Here is a 19,332-nt window from a genome sequence, read left to right on the forward strand (position 1 = left end):
GGGGTGCTTTGCGGTTCTCACGGGGGGGCATTCGCGGGGGGGGGGCTGCGATGCCGGTTCGGGGGGGTGCGATGCCGGTTAGAGTGGGGGGAGGGGGTGATGGAGCAGTGCCAGTAGCCTGGGGGGGGGTTGGTGGAACGAATTGTTCAAGTTTCCATTATCTTCTATGGGGAAAGTTGCTTTGATATACGAGTGTTTTGGTTTAAGAGCATGCTTCTGGAACGAATTATGCTCTTAAACCAAGGTACCACTGTAATTCTATGGTTTACCGGTAACCAATGATTTTCTTTTAACAGTGGGGTTACATGATCAAATTTTTTTCTTTTCATAATAATTTTTATTGCAGTGTTTTGGAGAATTTGTAGTCTACGTATTTCTTTTAAGGTAGTCCCTTTGTATAGGGCGTTGCAATAGTCAATTTTAGAAATGACTAGGGAATGTATTAAGATGTTTAGTGATGATTTATCGAGAAACGCGGACAGTGATCTAATTAATCTTAACCTGTAGAAACAAGTTCTTACCAGTGAGCTAATTTGATCGTGGTAGTTGAGATTTTGGTCTAATATGACCCCGAGAATCTTTACCTTAGTAACTACTTTAAGGCTAATTGTATTTATGGCTATATTTGCTCCAGCAGCCTCCACATTGAGAGAATGATGCTTTCTGCTCCTTGGTTAATCTTCACGTTCCCCACCCCAGCTGTGTGTACTTGTATACCTTCCACAAGCCCGTGACATCACCCATTCACGCCCGCAGTCCGGTTGGCGCCTGCGAGGCGGTTGCCCGAGCAACGCAGATGCCTTGTGCACAACAACTTCCAGCTGGATACACAAGGGATGGTGAGAGAGAGGGGCTGGGGAAAGAGGAGGAGCCCGCGTAAGAGGATCTGGGTAGGCTGACGGATGAGCACGCGCCCACCCTTTCTCCAGGTTTTTCACTGTGCATGGTGGAGCCAGCTCGCGCCGATCTCACAGCCAGGGTGCTGCAAAGCACAGTGTGAGAAGAACGCAAAAAACTTCCACACCTGCACATCTGTGGCCCATAGCCCTGCCAAGAGGAGTCAGCTAGGAAGGGGGAAAAGAAAAAAAGAAAGAAATATTGATGAGCAAAAGAGGGCGGGAGAACCAAGGAGAATCAAAATGAGCAAGCTGACAGTCTAAGGAAGTGCTCGCGATTTCTGTCTGTCTGTTTAGATTGTAAGCTCTTTCGAGCAGGGACTTTTTTCTTCTTCTTTGTCACTCTGTACAGTATTGCGTGCGTCTGGTAGCAGTATAGAAATAATTAATAGTAGTAATTTATTGGGCAGCTTTTGAAAAGTCACCAAAAACTTGTAAAGGGCTTAGAAGCCTTCTAGACTATGATAGTGGTATTTCCAAATGTAAATAAAGATACAAAAAGATAAGTATTTTAGCTTCATGCAATGAGAGTTTGTACTTCTGGGAACGATTAAAAGAGGGGTGAGGAAATAGAACTCAAAACAGCTTGGGACTCCTTATTGCCAAGGAACTAGGAGAAAGCTGGAGATCAACTCAGTCAATGCATTCAAAATGAAACTGGGCAAAGCAAGATTGCCCTATATTTAAATTCAGCTGCAGTGGGACACCTTTTTGGTTGACAGGCCAAGCAAATCAATCTCCAGCCCTGCCCTCAGGCTTGCTAATGCTGAGTTGGGCAGAATATTGGTCTACCTGCCACCCTAGGCTAGTAATTCTCAAACTGGGTTCTTCAAGAAATTAGATTATAGAATCTTTTACATGAACCTATACATACTTACATAAATTTAGGTCTCTGTGGTGGATAAAAATATTTTAGGGGTTATGCCCCTAGTTCAAATTTGACAATCACTGCCCTAGGCAAACCTTAAGATGTGCGCTCTTATTAGAGAATGACACGGTGACAAAATTCTTCACCGTCCCTAAGGGAAACAATCCCATGTCATTCTTTAGTGTCTATCTCAACCTCAGTCCTACACCAGCATTCTTCAATGCAAGGCTTTTGAGGGTTAGTGGTTGTGCCCATTCATACTCTGATTCTACCCTCTCACCTTAAAGAATGACATGGAGATGGTTTCCCGCGGTTATCTGCGGGGATGGAACACTGATTAATTTTGTCACTGTGTCATTGTCTATTCTCTTTTCCCTTCTGTAGATCAGTATTTTCCCTTCCCTACTTGCCCCACAGGCGTGTCCAGTATATCTCTACCTCCTCTCCTCCTATGTTCAGCATCTCCACATTTATTTTATTTTCTTATACTGCTTACAAGCTTGACAATCATCCTCCCAGGGAGTTCGATGGCTTCCCTCCTCTACTTTACCACCTGTCTGGTGGCTCCAGGTCAGTCAACTTGTTCACACAATAGTCATGCTTGGTGCAGGGTGATGAGCTTCTGTGTATACACAAGCCTCACCTGATGCCATCCCTTCTGAAACAGGAAATTTGGAGGGAGCGGGACCTATTTGGCCTTGAGCACATGCTAATTATCAAGGCCTCATGCGGTGGAGGTGTTCATTAGCAAGCTGACTGACATGCTGATGCCGAATGGCTGCAGTCAGCTCTCACAGGACTCATGAGAGCTGACTGCAGCTATTCGGAGATCAGTGCAGGGGCGTGGAGGGCTTGCTCCTGATCCCTGCGCTTCTGGCCTATGTGCCTGCTGGCTGGAAAAATGAGAGCACAAATATATTAGGCCATAAAACGATATTTTTCAAAGGTTTTATTATCTGATATCAAAACTCATAAGCAACTTTAGATATTTTTAGTTTTAACACGTTTTAAGACCTCGGCGGTGCAAACTGTGTGCAGATTTCATTCATAGGTTCATTAGCACCAAAATCTAATAGACCAATGAAGATTTTGGTGCTAATAAACCTGTGAATGAAATCTACACACAGTTTGCACTGCTGAGGTCTTAAAACGGGTTAAAACTAAAAATATCTAAGGTTGTTTGTGGGGTTTGATATGGGAAAATGAGAGCCCTCTAAGGAGGGAGGAATTTAAAAAGGTACCGAAGGGATATAATTAAAGGTACTGAGGGGGGGGGGGTGTGATTAAAAAAGGTACTGGGGTGGTACGTGGGGGGATGATTTAAGGTATGGGGTCACATGGTTGTATGGGGGATGATTTAAGGTACTGGGGCTCATGTGGGGGTATGGGGGATGATTTAAGGTACTGGGAGATGATTTAAGGTACTGGGGTATGGGGGGGTATGGGGGATGATTTAAAGTACTGGGGGCATGTGGTTGTATGGGGGGATAATTTAAGGTACTGGGGGGCACATGGGGGATGATTTAAGGACATGGGATGATTTAAAGTACTGGGGGCATGTGGGAGTATGGGGATGATTTAAGGTACTGGGGGCAGGTGGTTGTATAGGGGGATGATTTAAGGTACTGGGGGGATAAGTGAGGGCCTGCCTGCCTGCCACTAGGCCTGCCTGCCTGCCTGTCACTAGGCCACTAGGCCTGCCTGCTCTGTGCCCTGTCTTGGCCTACCACTAGACCACCAGAGGGGGGACGGGACAGGGTGCAGAGCCTGACAGGGAGAATTTGGGTCAGAATGCTTTTTTTCTTGTTTTCCTTCTCTAAATCTAGGGTGCGTCTTATGGTCAGGTGTGTCTTATGGAGCGAAAAATACGGTATATATTCATGGTTAAATTGTCTTTTTTTGTTCTTTAATAATCCAGTTACAGACGGGTTTAGAGCAAACAGATTTTTTAATTGGTAAAGCCTGGTGCTAAATAGCCAAGTGATGTTAGTGTATCAATTGCTTGGCTATTTTGCATGGGGTTTTACTAATTTGCATGGATCAGATCAGATAAAGGGCGGACAGCAGTTTTGTGCATCAGGGGATCTGATCCGATCGATCGCTAAACTGGTCAAACCAGTTTAGCGACAATCGTTACACGATCAGTAAGTTTTGTGCATCCCTCAGATAATAATATTAAGTCAGTGCTATACTCCCTGGCTGAAACTTGATAAAATGCAGGAACAATCATACATCCCAAATTTGATTTTCTTCTGCACCCCCTTGTGCCTAGTTCTAGTAGAGACCATGTTTATCACGATTTACTGGCTCTTTGAAGAAATTCGCATAAGACAGTGTACAACAAGAACAATTTAAACATAGGCAATAGGCAATTTCAGCAGACAAAATATTGAAATAACAGGACACATGATGCCATAGTATGCTGCTTACAGTGTCAGCACAATATACTGTACAATAAAACATCTTAATAGCATATGGTGTAAGTGGAGATGAAACTTATAGACAGATAAGAAAACAGGAGTTAGAAAATAAAGGGTCTAACTTAAAGATGACTGCACATGAAATCAGAAAGGATTATGAATATGATATTAGCTAGGGCAGAAGTGGATAAGCAAGTCCTGCTGCAGTATGTGCAGCCAGTGTTACGTAGGCCTTGTGTGTGTGACTAGAAGTTGCTTCTTCCATTAAAGATTTGGGAGAAGAACCATACTTTCACCTGCTTCAGCAGTTGAAGTTTTTTAGGGAGTGCATTCCATTTTAAATTAAGTCTGAAGTGATGTTCGTAATCCAAAGCACTTGTATATCAAAGCAAGTTTACCCATAGGAAATAATGGAAACTCAGACTTGTTTTCCTCAGCACTATACATTTTCCTAGTCTGTCTTATTCCTAATAATCTGAATCTGTTTCTACTCTTCTTTGCCAGTAACTTATTAGATCTTAATCAGCATGTATAAATATGTCATCTTTAACTGCTCTTTTTAAAACTGGTGGGAAAACAGTTATCTTGGAGAGCCATAAGAAATGTAAATTTGCTCACAAGACGATGTTTACAATAGAACCACAGCCGCACTGTCTTTTTCTCTCAATCTCTCTCTTTCTCCGACTCTTTGGCAGCAGGCTTTTAAGAATTAATTGGAACAGAAATGTAGTAGAATGTGGTGAACTTGGGGTTAAGGAAAATGGCTCAAGTTATACCTCATGGAAAAATTTGGATTGCGTAAGGATAATTACAGTTTCTATTATCTTTATACATTTTTTGAGTGTCTGTGGGTTTTTTTCCCCCCTTTAAACTACTCTTATGCCAGTTGTTAAGGATTAATCACTAACAAACAACAGAGGAGTGTAAGAAATTCAACCACTACTTTCCACATTACAACCAAAAAAACGTCACTGGCGCTAGAGAAAATGAAAGAAAAAGCCTCAGTTACAGTGAGCCTATTGTGATATGGCTCTACTCAAAGTACATCCACAATGCACACCACGTGGAGCCTGTTCCTGGCCTTAGCAGTATTGAGTTTAAGTCTTTATTGCAAATTCCAAACTACATGAACGGTCACTGGAGCATAGACCCAACTGTATTGCAAATAATGTTATTCCAGGACAAGTTCTTAAGCCCTTGCAACAACTTTATGCATGACATGTTCTTATTTAAGTTTTTCTAAACCTTTTGCTAAAGGTTTTCTTTTAGATATGCCATGGGCATGCATTCATTTTAAATTCTGCTCGCCTCCAGAGGACTACGTTTTAATTTCACTTTTAAAGTTTTTAAAGTTCTTTCGCAATAACTCAATACATAGAGTCACATGCATATGTTTTTTATTAAAGTTTTTTTTATCTCTTAAGAACATAAGTAAGAACATAAGTAGTCGCCTCCGCCGGGGCAGACCAGAGGTCCATCCCGCCCAGCGGTCCGCTCACGCGGTGGCCCATCAGGCATATTGCCTGAGCAGCGGTCCCTGACTAATTTTATACCTACCTCTACACTTATCTCTAAACCTTCCACTACTCTTATCTGTACCCCTCAATCCCTTTGTCCTCCAGGAACCTATCCAGGTCTTCCTTGAAACCCTGTACTGTGCTATTTCCTATCACGGCCTCCGGAAGGGTGTTCCATGTGTCCACCACCCTCTGTGTGAAAAAGAATTTCCTTGCGTTTGTTCTAAACCTGTCCCCCTTCAATTTCATCGAGTGACCCCTTGTTCTTGTGGTTTCTTTCAAATTGAAAAATCTGTCCTTGTCAACCTTTTCGATGCCCCTCAGGATCTTGAAGGTCTCTATCATATCTCCTCTGAGTCTCCGCTTTTCCAGGGAGAACAGCCCCAGCTTCTTCAGTCTGTCAGTGTATGTAAGGTTTTCCATACCCTTAATCAGTTTAGTTGCTCTTCTCTGGACTCTCTCAAGCATTGCCATGTCCTTTTTGAGGTACGGTGACCAGTACTGTACACAGTATTCCAGATGCGGGCGCACCATAGCCCGGTACAGTGGCAGGATGACTTCCTTCGTTCTGGTCGAGATACCCTTCTTAATAATACCTAACATTTGGTTTGCTTTCCTCGAGGCTGTGGCGCACTGTGCCGACGCCTTCAATGTCGTGTCTACCATCACTCCCAGGTCTCTTAGCAACTTACTGACCCCTAGCATTGATCCCCCCATTTTGTAAGTGAACATCGGGTTCCTTCTCCCTATATGCATGACCTTGCATTTCCCCACGTTGAAGCTCATTTGCCACTTTTTCGCCCATTCTTCCAGTGTCGTAAGATCCCTTTGGAGATCCTTGCAATCTGCCGTGGTTTCAACCTTGCTGAATAGTTTGGTGTCATCTGCGAATTTGATGACCTCACATTTTGTTCCCGCCTCCAGGTCGTCAATAAATATGTTAAACAGGAGCGGTCCCAGCACTGACCCTTGAGGGACCCCACTCGTGACCCCTTGCCAGTCCGAGTAGTGGCCCTTTACACCAACCCTCTGCTTCCTGTCTGCCAGCCAGTTTTTGATCCATCAGTGGACCTCCCCTCGCACCCCGTGATTCCATAGTTTCCTGAGTAACCGCTCATGTGGTACCTTATCGAAGGCTTTCTGGAAGTCTAGGTAAATTATGTCTATGGGTTCACCTTTGTCCACCTGGCTATTTACCCCCTCAAAGAAGTACAACAAGTTTGTGAGGCACGATCTACCCTTGCAGAACCCATGCTGGCTCGACCTTAGCTGTCCATTTTTTTCGATATGATCACAGATGCCGTCCTTAATCAGCGCCTCCATCATCTTTCCCGGGACCGATGTGAGGCTCACCGGCCTATAGTTTCCCGGGTCGCCCCTTGAACCCTTCTTGTTAAAGCTTTTATCCCTTGCTACAGGTTTCTGGTCTTTCATTATTAATTCACATTTAATCCTTATGTCCAAGCACACTCAATTTTCTATATGTTTCTAGTTTTCAGTTTTTAATCCACATGCTTTCAGGACTTTTAGGTAGGTACTTTTCAATTTAATAAGTTTTATCTATCATTGATTACATGTTAGATCATCCTTTTTCAGTTGGTTTCTTTCTTATTTAGACTTATATATTTGGCACTTTGGTTGGTTCACCACTCCTCCATATTCACTTAGCACTTCCGCCTTTGACTCTCATTGTAAAGTTTCTTATTTGGTTACACTTTGGTATTTTTGGTTGGCTCACTATTTATCCACTTTCATTTGCCACATAGCACTTGTAAACACTTTTATTTATGCTTTGTCATTATTATATTCACATTAACCATATACAATGGTACCTCGGTTTACGAATGCACCGGTTTGCGAGTGTTTTGCAAGACGAGCAAAACATTTGCAAAGTCGGCGCCTCGGAAACCGAGCGCGCTTCGATTTGCGAGCGCCCCCCTGCGAACCGGCACCCTCCCCCCCCGTGATCCGGCACCCCCCCGCCGCCATCGGGCACCCCCCCGCCGCGACCTGAGGTCCCCCCAACCCACCCGAACCCTCTTCTTACTTTTCTGTAGCCTCCGCAGCGGCACCGGCACCAGCATGTCCTGTGCGTGGTGCTGGTGCCTGAAGATCTGCTTCCCGTGCTGGGCCTTGAGAGTTCACATTTGACGTGAGAGTTCACGTTCTTTGCACCAGTCACTTTTTAAATTTATTACATCTACTACACTCCCAAATATAGGCATGCGTGTATTGTATTCCGTAAGATGACACTCATTAAATTGTCCCCTGAGGAAGACAGCATTGTCGAAACACGGACTGTGCTGTGTCCATGGCTCCCAATAGTTTGGGTTCTAGATATATTTTATGTGGATTATCAAATTATATATTATTAAATAAAGCCTGCATCTTGAACATCATCATCTCGTTTTCACTGGATTGTTGGTTTACCATTGCCTCAAAAATGAATGGGACTGTTGGGTAGACTTGAATGGACCACACAGGGCTTATTTGCCGTCATGTGACTATAATGCTAATGAGGTCATTTCCAATGCTTAGAGATACTTATACATTCATTAATAATATCTACACTTGACTACTGTAATGCCCTTCTTCTCAACATAACACAGAAAGAAAAAAGGAGATTACAACTAATACAAAACACAGCCATCAAATTAATATTTAACGCAAGAAAATATGACCATGTTACACCTTTGCTAATGGATGCTCACTGGCTACCAATAGGTCATAGGACTACATTTAAAATTATATTACTCATTTTCAAATCACTATTATCAAATGAACCTTTATTTATAACTAGATACTTAATCCCACACAATACACAACGATCACTACGCTCATCTGGACAAAATTTACTTGCTGTACCTTCTTTGAAAATTATTGGAACACGTAGATCAGACATGTTCACTGTGATGGGACCTCAATGGTGGAACGCCCTGCCACATTACATTAGAATTGAAAAAGATATCTCTTCATTTAAAAAATTATTAAAGACTTATTTATTTAACGACGCTTTTAATAATTGAAAATTTTTTACATTTCTTGGATATGCTTTTATCAATGCTATGGTTTTAAACATCCCCTCCTTTTGTACCTTCCTTTATTTCTATAAAAAATTTTAAAATTGTAACTTTTAACCTTTTTTTTCCTCCCGACTCATGTATGTATAATATGTAACCATTATATATAATGTTAGTTTCTTTTTATTGATTTTGTACATCGCTTAGTAATTTTAATAGGCGATTAATCAAATACACTAATAAACTTGAAACTTGAAACAGCGTTCACACCAAAGACACCCTTTATGCTGGAAAATCACTATCAGCTCGGAGATGGCATTGAGGAGAGAAATTATTTGAATGTTCAGATTTTTAAAGTCAAATTTCTTCCCAAATTAATAAAAGCTCCTTGTGACCCTTGGCAAGTAATGTAATACTCCATTGTCCCAGGTACATTAGTCAGATTGTGAGCCCACCAAGACCAATAGAGAGAAATACTTGGTGCGGCGTCCAAATGGTACAAAATGCTGCAGCTAGATTTCTGCTTGGAAATTCGAAGCAGACGAGTGCTGTCCCACTACATGAGAGGGCCTGGGTCCATCCATTTTTGCCTCGGGCTCACCCAGCAATGGTGTGCACCATTCATATACATTCCAAGTCCCACCAGCTGAAGAAATCTGCAGTCCACCAAACCTCCTTTCTGAAAACCAAGTTAGACAGTAACACAGTGTTCCAACCTAATGATGCCAGCAACACAGGCATGCTTAGTTTTCATGCATGCTCAGTTTATACATGAGAACTGAGCATGCCCAGGGTGCTGGCATCAGTGATTCAGAGTGCTGCCATTGTCTACTATGGTTTTCTGACAAGGATTAAATGGAGAAACACTAGCTCCTTAAATGGTGAAACACTAGCTAGGACTTCAGAAGAACGGGACTTGGGAGTAATCATCAGTGCAGACATGAAGGCTGCCAAACAAGTAGAGAAGGCCTCATCAAAGGCAAGGCAAATGATGGGATGTATCAATAAAAGCTTCGTCAGCCGCAATCCTGAAGTCATAATGCCACTGTAGAGAACCATGGTGAGACCTCATCTGGAATACTGTGTGCAATTCTGGAGGCCACATTACAGTAAAGACGTGCTCCGAGTTGAGACGGTTCAGCGGATGGCCACTAGGATGATCTCCAGGCTCAAGGGTCTCTCATACGAAGAAAGACTAAACAAATTGCAGCTCTACACTCTAGAGAAACGCAGGGAAAGGGGAGACATGATTGAGACATTTAAATACATCACAGGTCGCGTCGAGGTGGAAGATGACATCTTCTTTCCTAAAGGACCCTCAGTCACAAGGGGGCACCCACTCAAACTCAGAGGAGGCAAATTTAATGGTGACACCAGGAAGTATTTCTTCACAGAAAGGGTAGTAGATCACTGGAACAAGCTTCCAGTGCAGGTGATCAAGGCCACCAGCGTGCTTGACTTTAAGAATAAATGGGACATCCACTTGTGGATCCCTACGAGGGTCGAGTTAAGGAACTAGGTCATTAGCACTCAGACTTAATGGGGTAGGTCAGTAGAGTGGGCAGTCTTGATGAGCTATAGCCCTTTTCTGCCGTCATCTTTCTATGTTTCTATGGATTTGGATGGCTTCATTGGCAGAGCTTGGGGGATCCTTGCCAGCTAAGGTAATTAATGTTGAAATTTGATAGGGCATTTTATTTATTTATGTTAGGTATTTATATACCACCTCTCAAGGTTATCTAAGCAGTTTTACAATCAGGTACTCCATAATTTTTCCCTATCTGTCCCGGTGGGTTCACAATATCGACGGTGGTGGAGGAGGAGAGAAGAGGAAATACATGTGAATGATTGCCACTACTAGTTTTGACATCAGTGGGGGCGGAGCCATGAAGACCAAGTTTGGATCAATTAATATCCACTATCCCCTATCCTTTTCAACATCTATATGTCCTCCCTAAAACTCCTCCACCTATCCCCCCTAGAAACAATTTACACTTATGCAGACGACATCCTCGTCCTCCTCGAGACCGATTCGAACTTCACCGACCTGTCTAAGAACACATCCTCTTGTATAATGAACCTACAATCCTGGGCCCACACTGTGCAAATGAAATTGAATGAGTCCAAAACAAGACTTCTTTGGCTCGGTCCAAAACTAGATCACCTACCCACCTCCATCCCACTACCCTCTGGCTCCTCTCTGCAGCTTGAGTTCTCGAGCAAGGTCTTGGGCATCATCATTGATTCCACATTGTCCTTCAATGACCACCTCCAATCCTTGGTAAAAAAATGCTTTTTCAGCCTTCACATGCTGAGGAAAGTTAGATCCTGCTTCCATCAAAAACATTTTACCCTCCTTGTCCAATCCATCATCCTCTCCAGATTGGACTATTGCAACTCTATCTACTTAAGCCTAACTAAAAAAAACCTCCACAGACTCCAACGGATTCAGAATGCCGCGGCCAAGCTCATCTTCGCTAAAAGTAAATTTGACCATGTCTCCCCGCTCCTGGCCAAGCTCCACTGGCTTCGGATAATCGCCAGGGTCCACTATAAATGCGCCTGTTTAACTTTCAAAATCCTATATAGTATCCTCCCTCCCTTTATCCCTCTTTCTTGGAATTCCTCAAACCCTAATACCACCAGATCCTCCCACAAATTAAAACTATCCTTCCCACACAGGAAAGCTAGGGACCTCCCTCCACTTCAAAATCACTGAGCTCTGGAACAACCTTACCTCCCCTCTTCGGAACTTGAGCTCTCTCCAAGTTTTCCGCAAACATCTGAAAACCTTTCTCAAAAAATGTAAGTCTCCCTTCAACTTAGGAATCAAGAAAACTCTCATATCTTGGCATCCCAAGTCCTCTAAATTTTCTTCACACTTCTACCTCTAACCCTCTGTTGTAGTTCCTTCCTATTTCTCCTACTGTAAACCGCGTCGAGCTCTACGAACGTGGAGATGATGCGGTATACAAACCTAAGGATTAGATTAGATTAATATATATTTATCCAATAAAAAAATCTACCTTTTCTCAAAGCTGAATATAGAGCACAAAGAATTAATACAATAAAACAATGCATAATCAATAATACATCAGGGCACACAAAGAAACGGTCATGCAACATTGATAAAGGCAGTTTCAAATAACCTGTTTTCTAAAGGTAGCTGTATCAGTGATCACCTTGAGATCAGATCATAAGAGAAAAAGCATCACACAAGAGTAAGCTTTTCATTTTGTCTCTCATAACTTGCTGTGCGCTGAACATAAGAATGTAAGAATAGCCATACTGGGTCCATCTAGCCCAGTGTCCTGTTCCCACAGTGGCCAGTCCAGGTCTTAAGAATCTGGCAGAAACCCAAACAGTAGCAACATTCCATGTTATCAATCCCAGGGCAAGCAGTGGCTTCCTCCATGTCTGTCTGGAGCTTTGTGCATCTGACATTATATGGGTTAGCTGTTAATGTGGCAGTTAATACAGGTTAACAGTTAGCGCAGGCAGGTTAACAGTTAACGCATGTTAACTACTATGGTGCCAAGTTAACTATTAAAACACATTATCTGTCACACTAACAGCTAACGATCTCCCTCCAACACTTCAGAAAACATTTGAAAACTTGGCTTTTCTCCAAAATGTAACTACTCCCTCCCTCTCCATTATTCTAAGTCTCCTCTTTCCTTCCTGTTTACCAAATCCCTTCCTCTTTCCATTGGAGTTCTCTTCTTTTTAAACCGTGTCGAGCTCCACTTCTGTGGAGATGATGCGGTATATAAACTTAAGGTTTAGTTTAGTTTAGTTTAACATGCAGGGCAATGCTCAGATATCAGGTGCTAGTGGAAACAACACTGAAACAAAGCAAATTGTATTCAAATTATTGTATGCACTGTGTAAGGGGAAAGAACGTGCCTGGTTCATGCACACAAGAGTTTTGCATTAAGTGCAGCTCTTATAAGCATGTGCAGACAAGATCAGGAGTATTTATTTATTTTATTTATTTAGATTTTTATCCCGTCCTCCCAATAGCTCAGAACGGTTTACAAATGAACATACACAGTGGGGAGCAACTAGATATATAAGTGGTACAACAGGTTTAGTGATTGGATTTAGTTTTTGGAGAGAATTTAAATACAGGGAGAGTAAGCAGAGAGAGAGAAGGGGGAAATACAGTAGTTTAGTTTAAGAAAAGTTATAAGCGTATAGGTACAATTTGTTAGTGGATAGAGTTAGAGAGGGTCATACTGGAATTTCGGGAAGGTGGTAGGAGAGTGGAGGGTGGGGCCTAAGGGGGGGAGAAGACAGAGGAGATCTTTAATTGAAGAGGAGGGTCTTTACCGATTTACGGAATGTTAATAATGAGTTCTGTTGTCTAAGTTGGGGGGGGAGTTGGTTCCAGAGGTGTGGAATGAAGTGAGATCTGGGAACCTGGGGTCAAGGAGTGGAAAGGAGAAATAGGGAGTGGAAAGGAGAAATAGGGAGCTCAGGCTCTATTCATGAACGTAGATTGAACAGGATTGTCCAGCAAAAGTTCTGAGACTGAGAAGAGCAGTGGTATCTGGAGGACTAGAAAGAGATCACTTTATCTGCCCTGCGGGGCCACTGATAGAGGAATAAGAATGCATTTCTCCAGCACACATTACATCAGGAGCAGATTTTATTTTATTTTTTTTATTTTAGCATTTATAGCCTAAAGACCTCATAATCAAAAAATATAAATGTCCAAAAAGCATCCTAAATAGGAATTTGGACATCATAATTGCCAGGATGTCCAAGTACTGATAATCGAAACCGCCTTTCTGGATGGCCAGCCTCTTTGCATCCAGAGCTTGTGATGGGCATGGTGGAGGTGTGTTATGGGCGAGCTTTGGGCATGCATGAGGGCGGGTTAGACTTGGACATCTTGCAGCAATAATCAAATGTTTTGCAAGATGTTCTGTACAGAACTTAGATGTTCAGTGCAAGACCTGTTTTAGAAGCCATCTAAGTGCCAAAAAGGTCTCCAAACTGACCAGATGACCACTGCATGCATCAAGGTAAGACACTCCCACATTCCCTCAGTGCTCACTGACCCCTTTCCACCACACAAAAATGATAACAAAAAGGTGCATACCTGTCTCTAAAACAGCATCTGGTATGAGGAAGACAAGTAGAGCTGCATATAGGTGTCTTAAGTAGCCTGGTGGGTGGGCTAGTGAACCATAAAGAGGAGGACCCAAGCCCATAAGGCACTCTAACTACAACATCTATGGTGTTAAGTATGAGCCCATCAAAACCCACCCAAATCCTACTGCCATATAGGTGCCACCTGCAGCCTTAAGGGCTGTTCGGGGACACGGTGGGGGGTATAGTAGGTTTTGGTGGATTTAGGGGGGGGGCTCACAATAAATTATAAGGGGGTTATGGTGAGATATACATCTGACATCCTTTCAATGAAGTTCACAGCAGTGCCTTCTAAGGTGACCCACGGCTCTGTTGTGATGTCTATATGGCCAATCCATTACTATGCTGGTCCCTCCCACGTCCAAATGGTCTGTATTAGGCCATTTTGAACATGGACGTTTTTGTATTCAAAAATGGCTAAAAAAGTTAGACATCCTAAAGGCGAAGAAGTCATATAGGTCATTAAAAAAAAAAAAAATTGGATGTCTAGCAGTTTTGAAAATGGATGTTTCCTACCCCAATATTGCAGGAAATGAACATAAGAATAGCCTTACTGGGTCAGGTCCCTAGTACCTGGCCAAAACCCAAATATAGTAGTAGCAACATTCCATGCTACCGATCCAGGGTAAACAGTAGCTTCCACCATGTCTCCAGACTATAGACTTTTCCTCCATGAAATTTTCCAAACATTTCTTAAAACCAACTACACTATCCGCTCTTACCACAACCTCTGGCAAAGAGTTCTAGAACTTAACTATTCTCTGAGTGAAAAAATATTTCCTCCTATTGGTTTTAAAAGTATTTCCCTGTAACTTCATTGAGTGTCCCCTAGTTTTTGTAATTTTTTATGGAGTGAAAAATCGATCCACTTATACCCGTTCTACTCCACTCAGGATTTTGTAGACTTTAGTCCTATCTCCCCTCAGCCATCTCTTTTCTAAGCTGAAGAGCCCTAATCTTTTTAGTCTTTTCAAAGTCCAAAATCAGACTTAGACGCACTATCGAAAATGCTGAAAAAAATAGATGTATAAAAGCTGTCACAAAAGCAGTCTAGACGTCCAAGCAGACACACGCAGGAATAACCCTATACCTGTCTACCTCAAGGCACTGCTTCCCTTGCATTCACAGGCACGTAGAAACATGATGGAAGATAAAGGCCAAATGGGCCATCCAGTCTGCCCATCTACAGCATTCACTATTTATTCCTCTCCCTAATAGATCACACATGCCTGTCCCATGCTTTCTTGAATTCAGACACAATCTTTGTCTCCACCACCTCTACCAGGAGACTATGCTATGCATCTACTACCCTTTCTGTAAAAAGGTATTTCCTTAGATTATTTCTGAGCCTATCATCTCTTATCTTCATCCTACACCCTCTTATTCTGGAGCTTCCTTTCAAATGAGACTTGCTTCATGTGTGTTTATCCCACATAGGTATTTAAACGTCTCTATCATATCTCCCCTCTCTCACCTTTCCTCCAAAGTATACATATTGAGATCTTTAAGTCTGTTCCTATATGCCTTGTGATGAAGACCACCAACCATTTCAGTAGCCTTTCTCTGGACTGACTCCATCTTGTTTATATCTATTTGAAGGTGCGGTCTCCAGGACTGTACACACCAGGAGCTTCCAGTCTGTCCTAGCAGCCAACATAGGACTCACCCAGCCTGCCTCTCCTACTGCCTCATCCAGTTCTCAGAAGCCTTCCTCATCCACTCCCAGGCCCTTTCATCATCTTCCCCACCACCCCTAGGCCCTACAGAGCACCTGACAAGTGGCCTGGTAGTGTGTGACAGGGGGTAGGGTGGTCCAGCAAAGTTGCACAGATGGGGCATTGTGTGTGGACAGAGAGGCTGTGGTAGCAGGCATGTTAAGAATCATATATATTTCAATGCTGCCTGAAGCCAACCAGTGGAGTGTGTGGCACAGTGGTTAGAGCTACAGCTTCGGCACCCTGTGGTTGTGGGTTCAAACCCCATGCTGCTCCTTGTGACCCTGGGCAAGTCACTCAGTCCTCCATAGCCTCAGGTACGTTAGAAAGATTGTGAGCCCACCGGGAAAGATAGGGAAAATACTTTAGTACTTGATTGTAAAACTGCTTAGAAAAGCTTGATAGGCGGTATATAAAAACCTAATAAACTTGAAACTTGTGGTACTGCCTGAGTGTTGCCCCAACTGTGGAGGCCTCCCTCAAAGATGGCACAGTTGTGGTTTGAGGCAGTGGCATAGCAAGGGTGAGGGGAGCCCGGGGCGGTGCACCTCCTTGTCTTCCCTGCACCTTTATAGTGCTCTCTCTGACGTCACTTCTTAGGCATGGATCCCAGACATGACATCAGAGAGAGACCGCCAAAAAGGTACGGGGGAAGGCAAGGGGTGCGAGTGGCAAGGAGAGGAGTGGGGAGCAATTGAGTGACTGGGGAGCGGGCAGGTGGGGGAGAGAGTGAGCGAGCGAGCAGGTGGGCGAGTGGGAATCGGAGATGAGGAGGGGTGCCGTTGCACCCTTTAAGAAGACTGCACCCCCCACACCCCCTTACTATACACTGGTTTGAGGGTAGGGGATGTTACCTTTGGATACCAGTCTGTGTGTGTGAGTCATACTAACTGATGACCAGTGGGGGTGCATGGGGAGGGGAGGAACACATATGAATATAGATGGCGCTCTGTGGGATAGGAGGGGGGGAGAGTGATTTTAGGGGAAACTGTATGCTGTAAATATGTACTGGGCTGTGGGCTGCTGGTGTTGGACTTTCAGGTACATGTTGCAAGGCAGCTCCCCATCTTGTAGAGCTGATTGAATGAGTGTAGTTTGTGGGGTTTGAGGGTTTTTCAGTTTCAGAGGCCAGGGATATAGTGAGTGCCCACTGTCATTGTCATCCTTTTTCCTTCTGTCAGCTGATTGTGTGGTGTAGTGATTTGGTTTGAGGGGTGCATAGATGAAAGCGCGCGGGACAATCAGGTGAGATCAAAGGAGCTCAGACAAATGCGCGCAGGACGTCAGCGCACCGGATTAAAAGTTAAGTTTAAAGCGCTCTGAGAGTGTGTGTGTGTGTGTGGGAGAGAAACCCCCTAGTTTATTTAGAAATGTTGGTGCTGCCATTGGGGGGTTTTGGGGGAACCCCCCCCATTACAGAGGAAAGTGTCATTTTTCCCTGTAGTTTTCCCCCCTCCCCTTCCCCTCAACGGCAGCGCTTTAAATTTAACTTTTAATCTGGCATGCCGACGTCCTGCACACATTTATCTGAGCTCCTTTGTCCATGCACAATTGTCTGGTGCGCTTTAGTCCTGTCACTGGGTGAAGTTTTGCAGTGCCAAGGTTTGGGGGTTTGATACCCACTGTTGGTGTTTGTGGTGCCTGTGTTTATTTTTTTCCCCAGCTGCAGCAATGAGCAATATATGAGTGTGTGGGAGAATGTATCCTTTAGAAGTGATGGGTGTTGGTGGATATATGCCTTTCCCCCTCCCTCGATCCTTTCCTTGTCATCTCATTGGTTGCAGGTGCAGAGAAGAGGTGGGCACATCACATCTAGGACACGATGGGGTCCAGGAAGGTTGTAGGGTTACTGTGTGAGGGATACTTACAATGAGCTGTGAAGTGCTGCCTCACACTCTGGATGAGAGCTGCCTATAGCAGTGTCAGATGGATTCAAAGTCCCTGTGGACCCCGAAGTGCCTTTAAGACACATCGGAGAATGGGGAGAATAGGGTCAGGTGATGGGCCTTATTGGTTTCACATACATAATTGCTACTTGTGACATGCTGTTCAATGCTCCGCACATGGCATTAGACAAATAGCGACAAGCTGCTTGTTGGGAAGGTTGGGGGAGAAACTAGCGGGGGCTGACATCATTGGGGCCCCTCATATTAGAAGGCCATTGCTCCTGAGGCCCTAAGGAGCACAGGCTGCCTGTGTGTAGGACTTAGATAGCGGAGGCCAATGGCTGACACTCACCTCTGGAGGGTGCTCCTGATGAAGCGCTGGGCCCTCAGGGAGACACTGCGGGGGGGGGGGGGGAGGGGGGGAGGGCCTCCTCATCGCACACATTTTCACTCGCAGACTCACTCACACTCTTTGGGGGGTCACTCTCTCACCCTTTCTCACTCTGGGCTGGATTCTCAAAACTCACCGTGCCTTTAACAATGGTCGCTAAACTGGTTCCAGCTGATTCAGCATGCCAGTGTGTTACTGCCTGGTTCTCAGAATAGTTCACTGTGGTCTTTTCTGAGCTTTCTAGCAGCCTCCGACTTTGCCATGTAAATGTAGTACAAAGAGGTCATTACTATTATGGGAGTCATTAATATTTAAACGAGCACTCCAGGTGATTCTCTATCATCACCATGTGATTCTCCAAATGAAGTTCTGGCTTATGCCAGTACTGTGAAAAGCGCATTTCAGGTGTGTGTATATGGCTGTGGCTCATGATAAAATTTTGTTTTTCAAACCCACACTATTCACAGTATAGTATTATATAGTAATGGGAAAAAAAATCTCTAAAGCATGCATCTCGAGCACATGTATTAAAGGTGTGTCTTATACGTGCATGTTGAAAGCCAATGATTGCACCTCCCCCTTCCCCTCCGTTCAATACGACTGGCACGCCTATGATTGACACAGTGATGTAGCGTTTGCAGGTAGTTCTCCGCCCCTCCTATCCACCTGTAGCATTTCCTGGCACATGCACACATTTACGCCTCTTTCTGTGAACTATTCTGCACATGTGTTGATCGCTATCACCAGCGACTGATCTCATGTAAATTTGGTGACCCTTTGTGAACCTCAATTGCATGCATGGTACTTTGACAATCATTATTTTTTTTTGAATTGCTAGGTTTATGGCCGCTACAACAACCCGTCAGATTTTACTAGCGATATTAGAAAATCTGATTCTTTTTCTCTCACACTCTCTAGCTGTCACTCTCAATCTCTCTCTCTCTCTTTAAAACTAGCACTCACTCAGTTTTTCTCTTTCTCTTTTTCATTCTTCACTCTCTCACTCTATTTTCAATAACTCTACTCTCTCCACCACTAAACTCTTCACTATACCCACAAAGAATCGTCAGGACAGCAATCCTGGTAGAAGAAAACAGACATCACCACTATAAGAATGTATCACGTACAAATACGAAAGAATGAATGCAGAATGTTTGGGATCCAGTGTTTCATTTAACAAAGTATGGAATCCATTGACTTTGTTACCTCGCATTAGTGGTTCTATATATTTCTATTTTCTAAGTTTTTCTTTACACATCCAGGGTAGGGGGGGTGGGGAGAGGGAATGGTGTTTTGAAAATTGATATTACTTCTGTATAGCAATGTAATCATTACATGTGTTATTATATTCTTTCCTCTTTGTCATGTAATTCTCCTGGATATGTCCAGATATCTTCTAATGTAATCCGCTTAGAACCGCAAGGCACAGGCGGAATAGAAATCACTAATGTAATATATTAAT

This window comes from Geotrypetes seraphini, chromosome 2 (genome assembly GCF_902459505.1).
Source record: "Geotrypetes seraphini chromosome 2, aGeoSer1.1, whole genome shotgun sequence".
In the NCBI taxonomy this organism is placed as follows: domain Eukaryota; kingdom Metazoa; phylum Chordata; class Amphibia; order Gymnophiona; family Dermophiidae; genus Geotrypetes; species Geotrypetes seraphini.